Source organism: Erythrolamprus reginae, chromosome Z (assembly GCF_031021105.1).
Source record: "Erythrolamprus reginae isolate rEryReg1 chromosome Z, rEryReg1.hap1, whole genome shotgun sequence".
NCBI classification, from domain to species: Eukaryota; Metazoa; Chordata; class Lepidosauria; order Squamata; family Dipsadidae; genus Erythrolamprus; species Erythrolamprus reginae.
The window spans coordinates 81,166,849-81,176,874 of record NC_091963.1 but is presented as its reverse complement, the minus strand read 5'-3'; the positions used below and the strand labels follow the sequence as shown (position 1 = coordinate 81,176,874).

General features: G+C 42.3%; 1 protein-coding gene across 2 annotated transcripts in view; it reads left to right on the top strand.

Annotated features, from left to right (window-relative positions):
- The first annotated feature begins 6,092 nt into the window (after positions 1 to 6,092).
- Positions 6,093 to 10,026, top strand: part of TRAK1 (trafficking kinesin protein 1) — a 709,911-nt gene continuing 705,977 nt past the window's right edge. Inside the window, exon 1 of one of the 2 annotated variants that reach the window (XM_070727389.1) lies at positions 6,093 to 6,830. The gene's annotated coding sequence lies outside the window, so the exon portion shown is untranslated. The remainder of the gene's footprint in view (positions 6,831 to 10,026) is intronic. The other variant, XM_070727391.1, reaches the window with a different exon arrangement.

The following is a 10,026-nucleotide window of genomic DNA, read 5'->3' as shown; positions in this document are numbered from 1 at the left end:
ATGTTACTGTAATCCAGTCCTTCAAGGGTTAATATAGTTTGAGTACCTTGCTCGGTAATTAAGGCTTTTGCTTGGGAGGTTTGTTGTCTCTGTGATTGGGGATCTGGAGAGGGAGGCGCCATTTTGGAGAGAGTCGTTGTATTCCTTGTGCTCTGTTCAGCTTTGATTCTATGTTTGTGTCCGCTCCATAAAAGGCAATGTTCCATAAAATACAAAGGCACCAGCTGTGGAAGTTTCCACGTGCTAGGAACCTGATTTTTTTTTTGTATGAGCTGCGGAGCTCTTACTGACAGAGGGATTCCCCTGCCTTGTGACTGCCCCTGATGGGATTTTCCATTTGTTTCCATGCCTGCTGGGATTCCCCGCCTCCCGACTGCCAGCCGAAGCACCTTGTCCATATGCCCCCCTTCTTCATCCATCTGCACGGCGGGAGGCGAAGCGCTGGGGTGGGGGTGTCAGGCCGGCCCTCCAGGCTCCCCCCCCCAACTAAAACCCCAAAGCTTTGCAGCCGCAGCCACCGCCACAGGAGGCTTAAGCCTCCCGGTCCTCCCTGCCCCTCACCCATGGCCGGCAGAACTGTCTCCCGAGGGCTCTTGCCCGGCGGGAGGCAAAGCGCTGGGGTGGGGGTGTCAGGCCGGCCCTCCTTGCTCCCACCCCAGCCAAACCCCAAAGCTTTGCTGCTACAGCAGCCGCTGCAGGAGGCTTAAGCCTCCTGGTCCTCCCCAACCCTCACCCGTGCCCAGCAGAATTGTCTCCTGAGGACTCTTGCCCGGCGGGAGGCGAAGCGCTGGGGTGGGGGTGTCAGACCGGCCCTCCTGGCTCCCCCCCAAGCCAAAACCCTAAAGTTTTGGTGCTGCAGCTGCCGCCGCAGGAGACTTAACCCTACTGGTCCTCCCCGCCCCTTGCCCGTGCCCAGCAGAACTGTCACCCAAGGGCTCTTGCCCGGCAGGAGGCGAAGCCCTGGGGGAGGGTGTCAGGCTGGCCCTCCTGGCTCCCACCCCAGCCAAAACCCCAAAGCTTCACCGCCGCTCGCCCATGGCTGGCAGAATTGTCTCCCGAGGGCTCTTCCCTGCGGGAGGTGAAGCTCTTTGGAGACTAAAAGGCAAACTCCTTCCAGGTGCCGCTGCTGCCACCCAGCTCAGTTTTTGAGTGTGAGGGTGTACGATTGTGAAGACCAGCGTTTGTGCTTCACAGAGAGACAGAGTGTGTGTGAGCAAGTGTGTTTGTGAAGACCAGCGTTTGTGCTTCACAGAGAGAGAGATAGAGAGTGAGACCATTCAGGGAAGGAAGGCTTGCAGGTGACGGGCTTCGCCCCTCCTCTTTTCTCACCCGCTGCGTGCCTTCCTCCATGGCTGTGAGATTCTCTCTTTCTATCTCTCTGTCTCTTTCTCACTCTCTTTCTTTCTCTGTCTGTCTCTCTCTCTCTCTCTGTGAGCACAAACCCTGGTCTTGAAGAGAAAAAGCCAACTGGCCCTTTAAACGGAAGCCTTCCGAGATGCTGACGTGACCTCGTTTGAGAAGCCGCCACAGGAAGACTGAAGGGGTGGTTGTATCTCCCTCCCCCGTGATGTCACACACCCCGCAAAGGTCCGGGGTGCCAAGTTTGAGGAGGATCCCGGGGAGGAAGGATGCCAATGGGAGAGGGAGGGAAAGAGGGGGAGGAGAGATCTTGTTTCGGGCTATCCGATTGGTGAGGATATTTTAACTCTGCAATTCTTATGTGGGTGAGAGATTTGATAATGTTAGAATATACTAGAATTTTAACATTTGAAGGCTACGATCTACTTAAGTCATCATTATTTTACAAAGCATTTTATAAGAAATTCTGTGCTGTCTGTTTTGGTTAAAAATCAAAACACAAATTTATAGAGGGATCCCAAATTGGTTTTCTCCTTTAGATGCAATTACCCGCCCCAACTTTACAAAAATTCGCAAGAGAATAACATATGAAAAAGTAATAAATGAAGAAGGGATTTTAAAACCTAGGATAGAATTGAAAGAAGAGGGGATTAATCTGGAATGGTGGGAATACTTACAGATAAAATCAAGACTAGACAAAGATAGGAGAGAGGGAATACTGAAACAAAAGTAGCACTAGATAAAATATTACTGGGCCCAAAAGAGAAACTAATTAAAAACATCTATTGTTATTTATTAAATTTTAAAATGGGAACCGAACAAGTGAAAGAAAATATGATTAAGTGGGCACAGGATTTAATCTAAATGAATGGAAACAGATGTGGAGTAGAATAAAAAGCTAACTTTAGCTATGGCTTGTAAAGAAAAATGGCACAAGATGTATTACAGATGGCAAAGGACCGCCACAAAATTAGCAAAAATAAATAAAAAGTGCTCGCCCAGATGTTGGAGATGTAATAAAAATGTGGATCATATTATCATATATGGTGGAGCTGTGAGAAAATTAAGAGATATTGGGGAACAATTCAGTCATGGTTAGAAGATATATTAGAGAGAAAAATTGAAAAGAAGCTCAAATTATTTTTGCTAGGTATAGCCCGTGAGCATTTTGAAAAAGAGCAATTATATTTAACCCTCCACATAACAACAGCAGCAAGGATGGTGATTGCACAACACTGGAAAAATGAAACTATATCCACAGAGGAAAATACCATCGAAAAAAATATTATCATGTGTCTTACTGAGGAAATAAAAAATAGAGATGAGGAAGAATTTATTAACTGCTGGGACAAGTTTTATAATTGGTTGGGAAAAGGTGGGGGGGGGCAAGAAAAAGAGCCAATAAGTGGTAGAAAACTTGGAAAATAAAGGTCAGAGTTTTGGATATAAAAGGGATTTTTTAAAAAAATGTATACCTGATTAAGATCACTACTAAGTTTTGATGTATATTATGTAAATATAATATGTATACTAGGAAAGAAGCACTCTTAGAATTGCATCACAGGGACGTCACAAATTGTCCAACTCTTTTAAATGTTTTGCCTGTCTTGTTGTGTATGTTTTCATTTATAAATAAAATTTATTTTTAATTTAAAAAAAAAGAAAAAAAGAAGAATCATAACAACCGGTTTGCCAACAGCCCATCTTGGATGTAAAACATCTCAAGACTTACGCAGTGTTTTGGTATAATAACTTCCATACTCTATATACCCGTGATGGCGAACCTATGACACAGGTGCCACGCCAAGCCATATCAGAGGGCATGCGAGACTTTGCTATGTTTCAGCTCCAGCGTGAATGCACACGTTGGCCAACTTATTTTCAGCCTCTAAACCCTTCAGGGAATCTTCCCTGAAGCCCTGGAGGCAAAGAAATTCAACGGACAAACTGGAAGTTCGGAAAAATGCACTTCCAGTTTGCCATTGTGCTGTTTTTTGCACTCCAGAGGGTTCAGGGAAGCTTCCTGAAGAGTCCAAAAATCAGTACAATGGGCAAATCAGAAGTGCGTTTTCCAAACTTCTGGTTTGCCCGTTGTGTTGTTTTTTGTACTCCGGAGCTTTAGGAAGCTTTCCTGAACCCTCTGGACTGCAAAAAACAGCACAACAGCAAACCAGAAGTGTTTCCCCAAACTTCCGGTTTGCCCGTTTGGGCATTTTTTTCACCTAGCAGGCTATGTGCATGCGCGGAGGGCAGCACGAAGTTCATGCGTGGGGGGAGGGAAGGGATGTGGGCATGTGTTCACACACTAGCATACCCATATACCCTTTTGGCATGCAAACCAAAAAAGATTAGCCATCACTGCTTTATACCAACACAGGTGATATTCATCTTTGTATTACATAATGTTATCATATCTAGTTTTGAACTGGATTTATTTCTACATTGAAAGTAAATTCCACACTGCAACTAGAGGCAGATTTCTTTTTGCAGAAAGAGACAGATTAATTATTTCTTCTTTTTATAGAAAAAATAACTTTCCAAAATTATCGAAGGTACCTTATGGTTACCAAGAACAAAGACCTTTACTCTCTACTGGACTTTTTTGACCTATTTTTTCCCTTTATGTATCTGTGTTGCAAATATTTTTGTTTCTCTACCATTGTGCATATTTTGCAAAAGGTTCTGTGGTTATTTTGCACTGAATTTCAGAACAATTATTGCACATTTTTGTTTTCCCCTTTCATATTTTTATTGTTCCTTATCCAGAAGTACTGTATAGGGAAACTGGCTTATAATTTTGAGCTTTACCAGTTTATTCTCTCTAGTTTTCTACAAAAGTATGGCATTATTTTTTTCCAATAGTATTATTCGCTATTCATGTTTCACAATATGACTCATTGTTTGCTCTACAGAGATTTTTGTCTTCTACAATGTTTCCCTGAAAATAAGCCCTAGCATGTTTCCTGTGTCTGTGCCCAATAAGATCTACCTCAAAATAAGCCCTACTTAAGCACCTATGTAGCCGCCTAGCCACCCTTTCTGTCTGGTTACTTGTGGTGCCACCAAGACAAGGTGAGGTCAGGCAAGGAGGATGGAGCTGCCTCACATATATACCAGCTTACCTTAGGACCTCACATGCCACAACAATTGCCTCATGGTGGAAGCACCAGCAGCCATTTACAGCAGAAGCCCATGTGGCTGCTGGCTCACTTCTGCTTATTCATGGCCCTAATAGCAAGAAGCTAAGCACCACGCTGCTGCCACAGCCACGAGGCAAGCTAGGGGGGAAGCTGCCTCACGTGCCCTGCACCAGTTTATCTTAGGGCTCCTACAGCCAGGTCATCCATACCCCAACAACTGCCTTACCTCGCGGCGGCAGTTCCATCCAACAAGACCCCATGTGGCTGCCAGTATGCACTTCTGGTGCAGCATTGGAGCAGGAGGCTGAGCGATGTGGTGCCACAGATACAAGGTAAGGTGGAGGGTGGAGATGCCCTACGTGCCCTGCACCAAATTACCTCAGGGTATTTCTATTATAATATTCTGTGGGAAGAAAAACAATTGGACATTAGAGATATATTTCAAATCCAGGGTGAAATGTGCATTTATCAAAAAATCTGTAAAAGTGGTAGTAGAAATATAATTAAAATGAAACAATATAGTTTTTCTCTTTTATATCCTTGTCAAATATTTGTTTTATAAATATGAGAGATAAATGATTTTATGCTCAAAATAACGTGAGTCAATTTTATTGCTGTCTACACTAACTCAATGAAATATTTCTGGGACTGCTACATCCATTTTTCTTTTCTAATTTATGGAAATAAACGTTAGGAATTACTATGATAATAAAACATTTCTTACAAGTGGATTTTAGGTAGTATGGTATCACCATGATTTATAGGGTTAAAAAAATAAAAGACTAAAAACCATTTTTCTATGTTTATCAATACTATTTTAATTATAAAATAGTTGATAATGCAAAAACTATTTTTAATTTGTACAAGTGATCTCTTCTTTTGAAACAGAGAAATGGGCTAATTATATTTTTAAACAAATCACTTATGATGCTTTTTGAAAGATGAAGTGGAGTTTGTAAAGCAAATTCAGGTATCCCTTTAAACTGAAAACAATCCCTATGCACTCAGTGAAAATTAGGCAAATTTCTTAGACAAATTTGCAGGACACAAATTTTATTTTCCCTCTTTTAATTTATAGTTTGAATGTAATCATTCATAGACTATGACTGAAATAAATAGAGCAAGAATCATTAATTATTTATAAATATTTCATACAGTTTGTTTACAGCTTCAATAAAAATATCACATGTACCAACAATGTCAAATGTTAAAACAGATGTATGAACGGCCCATGAAAACAAATACAAATCTGAATATCATCCTAAAGAGAATTGTATTGTACTGTACTAGCTAGTGACAATTCCATGTATAATATGCAGTGGAGAAAATAACATGACTAAATATGGATTCAACTTTATTGCTCAGTTTAACATTTCCGAAGCTGAGAGCTGGAACATGCATCTTTTGAAAAGTTAACCTTTTCACTTAACTTGGCTTTGCCATTATATCCAGAAGTGTCCTTTTGAAGGTCGCTGGTAAAATTTTAAATTTGCTAAGTTGTACGTAATGATGCGGTGAACGGGATCAGCTTTTGTTGGTGTACCAGGGTCAGTTGCTTAGAAACTCCAGGAGCTCTGGCATTCCCCTTCTCCCCGCCACCCGGGTTGGTGCGATGAGGTAATAGCTAAAGAGAGAAGGGCCTGCAAGCGAAAAGGCAAAACTGGGGCTCGCTCAACTTGTAAAGAAAAGATTTATGGCATCTCCCTTATTAATCTTTCTGGAAAGCCTAAAGAGAAGAGGATCCCCAGGCAACAGAAACGTCTTTTAGCATAGGATTCAAGAACAAGCGTGCGGACAGAAAAGGTGACGCAGTTTTAGAGAGCGCCTTAAGAAGCCTCCCTGCCACCCCTCCCAGCTCAGAGCGTGGGATCTGTGCAAGACGCCTGCCAACGAGCTCAAGACGGTGCAACGGCGGGAAAACACTAGGTTTTATTTTTTTGCCTTACACGTGGAGCTACTAGGCTACAAACAGCTCAAACTGATCACTTATTTAGCAAGAAAGTGACTCCCACCTTCTTATTGTCCGATCCTCTTCTTCTTGAATAATTCTGGAGAGCGCGCGCAGTTCGAAGTCAAACCGGAGGCAGTGTCGAAACGAAACGAGAACGCGCCGTAAGGCAGAGGAGGAAGTAGTTAAGTCATAATCGCCCGCCCCGCCGCTCATGTGCCGCTTGATCCACCGCGTTTGGAGGGGGATCCATTTACACCACCAACCGTTGTAGCAGAGCAAGCGTCAGAGAAGGGCCGTTTGCAAATGCTCCACCATAGTTGCCCTTTAATGTCGGGCTTTTGCTGTGGCGATTGCAAGACGTCTTGGGAAACCTACGCTTGGTGAGTTTCTTTTAATTTATTAGGTGTTCAGGGCAGTCGCCTTTCTCAGAAAGTAACAACCGGTTTTGTGTTTCCATCCCTGGCCGTGAGTTTGGCCCGCCCTTATGTTTCCAGACCTTAGATATTTTTTCCTTACTTTCACTGCTTTTCCTGGCAATTCAGAGAGGGGGAACGGAAGGACAATCTTGCGGGTTGCTGATGCGGCGTGTCCGACAGGCAAGTATGTTTTTGGTTGTTGGGAAGGTTAATGGGGTTTTTGCTATCGCTCATGGCACAGATAGGAATCTTCCAGTTTTTCCCTGAACCTTGCCTGCACCGCATGACAGTTGTTTGACCTTCAGAGAGTTATTTAAAAATAAACGAAAATAGCCCTGGATTGAACATTTTCTCTAGCAGTGCGTTTCTTCTCTTGATAAGCGTAGTCTAACTGAAGTTTGTTTGAACAAAAATTTGCTTGCACGTGAATTTATATCGGTGGTCTTTAATTTATTTAATTTATTTAAAATTATTTCCTTAACCTTAGAAGCTTCCAACTGTTATTGGATAAGGGTGATAGTAATATAGGAAAATAAATTGCTTACTTATATATGCATACATATATGTGAAACAATTATAACTTATCAAGTAAGAACTTAATTCGTTCTGAGACCAGGTTCTTAAGTAGAAAAGTTTGTAAGTAGAAAATGGGAAAATGATAGAAAAAACGCTAAAAGAGATTGTATCACAAGAAATAGGAAAAAAATCCCAGAATTTTATTTGTTAGGTATAACTAAGCGGGAATATAAAAAATACATTTTTTACTTAGTTATCCATATTTTAACAGCACCCAGGATAGTCTATGCACAAAATTGGAAGGGGTAAAATATCCCCAAAGAAGATGTAATAAAGAAAATTTTAGATTGTGCAGAGATGGATATGATGACAAGACAGTTGAATAACCAAGAAGAATCTGAATTTTATACTATTTGGAATAAAGTTTATAAGTGGATAGATAAAAATAAAAATTAAACATTATGAGAAATGTATGAATATATTAAAATGACCTTATATTTTTTTCCTCTTTTTTATTAAATTAATTTTATGTTATTATAATATTTGAACAAAATTCTTTTCACTTAGATCAATATGTTGACTTAATGAATCAAGAATATATTCTTTTTCTGTATTAAAAATTAACTTCTAAGAGGAGAGGGGTAATTGTAACCCCTACTATGGGTTAAGTGTTTGTATGTTTGTGTGTGATTTTTATGAAAAATTAATAAAGTATTTTAATAAAAATAAGCAATTTTTCCCATAGGAATCAATGCAAAAGCAAATAATGTGTGCAAACCCATTAGGAAAGAAAATGAAAGCTTTTGGGTGGGAGGAGGAGGAGGAAGACGAGGAGGAGGACAGACTGCCGAAGGAAGAAGGTGAGGTGAGGGGAATCAAAAAAATCTAAAACTCTAAGGCTTTAAAAAAAAGGGACTCTGAGGCGGCAAGGAGTAGCATGCACCTCTCATACATCCGGCTCCTTTGATCAAAGGTCAGCTGCTGCTGCTACCTGCTTCCTCTTCCTTCTCATGCTGAAGGGCTCCCCCTCTCACTCGCTTTGTAGACGGCGCCTTTCCTTCATTGTGGTGACTCCTTGGTTTGGCTGAAGCCAAGTTGATCCAGCCGGGGCAAAGCGCCTACCTTTGCCTTTTTGCGCTCAGACGCTCTGGGAGACAACCTTGCACCGGGTGTATGGGAGGCAGCGCGAGGGATTTACCACAGCGAAGTGATTTATTTGTTATCCAAGTGCTCAGAGAAAGGAAAACGCTCCGTTCACTCTGGGCTGCCCAGAGCGAAGGGAACGTTTCTTTTCTCTGGGTGCTGGCAGAGGTTTATTCCATCTCCAAGCGCCCAGAGAAAGGAAAATTATTTGTTTGCTCTGGCCTGCCAAAGCCGCCTTAAACGTTACCGAAAGGCTCCTCTGGCAGCACAGAAAAGCCCGAGGTGGCCAGGATTAAAGGAGGAATGGCAAGAAACTGGCCGGCCTGCTTGCCGCTCTCAAATTTCCTGGGAAATTTTGGTTTCTTAAGTAGAAAATGGTTCTTAAGAAAGGCAAAAAAATATTGAACACTGGATTCTTATCTAGAAAAGTTCTTAAGTAGAGGCATTCTTAGATAGAGGTACCACTGTACAATTAAAGTATTATGGTCTATGGATTCATATGACCTTTAAAATATCTCTCCTTGATTTTCAAACCCCTGCTCGAGCAAGAGACCCTACATCAGCTCAGAAAGGTGGCAGTCCAATCTCTTTTTAAAAGTGTTGAGTGTTGGGGCATTTACAACCTCAGCTGGCAATCCGTTCTACTGGTTAATCGTTCTCACGGTCCGAAAGTTCTTCCTTATTTTTAGGTTGAATCTCTCCTTGGTTGCATCTGTAGGTCCTAGTCTGGCCCTCCAGTGCCCTGGAAAATAATGTGACTCCTTCCTCTCCGTGGCATCCCCTCAAATATCTGAAGACTGGTATCATGTCCCCCCAGGACCTCCTCTTCACTAGACTATCCATGCCTAGTATCCTGCTTAGATTCAAGAGACCTTTAATATTCCAATAAATCAGATGCGGCAATCCTCTAATATATGAGGTTGCTTTAGAACAGTGGTTCTCAACCTGGAGGTCGAATGATTGTTTCACAGGAGTCGCTTAAGAGCATCGGAAAAGACAAATTTTCCATGGTGTTAGAAACTACAGCTTCTATTCTGGCACCTTAGAACATATTTATACAATTCAGGCATTTATAGTGGGGGTATCCCTCTGATTTTCCTGCCAATCAGCTTCTCTGTATGGAGAATTGGCACTAGACATATAGTTGGGGGTTACCACCACACCCCAGTAGAGGGGTGACTTATTAATCCAATAAATTAATGAATGAAGGAGGAATTGTAGTAAGGGGCCATGGCATTAGAAGGGTTGAGAATCACTGCTAGATGTTCTCAGATATCCTACAGCAGTGATGGCAAACCTTTTTTGGTTCATGTGCCAAAAAGGGTGCGTGTGGGGTACTAGCATGTGTGCATGTGTCCACACCCCTCCCCTGCTCCCATGCATGTGCAAGCACCCACCGCATTGCCCCCCCCCCCCCCGTGTGTGCGCACAGCCTTTATGAAGCCTGGTAGGTGAAAAAAAATGTCCAAATGGGCAAACCACAGCCCCTTCAGCTCTGCCG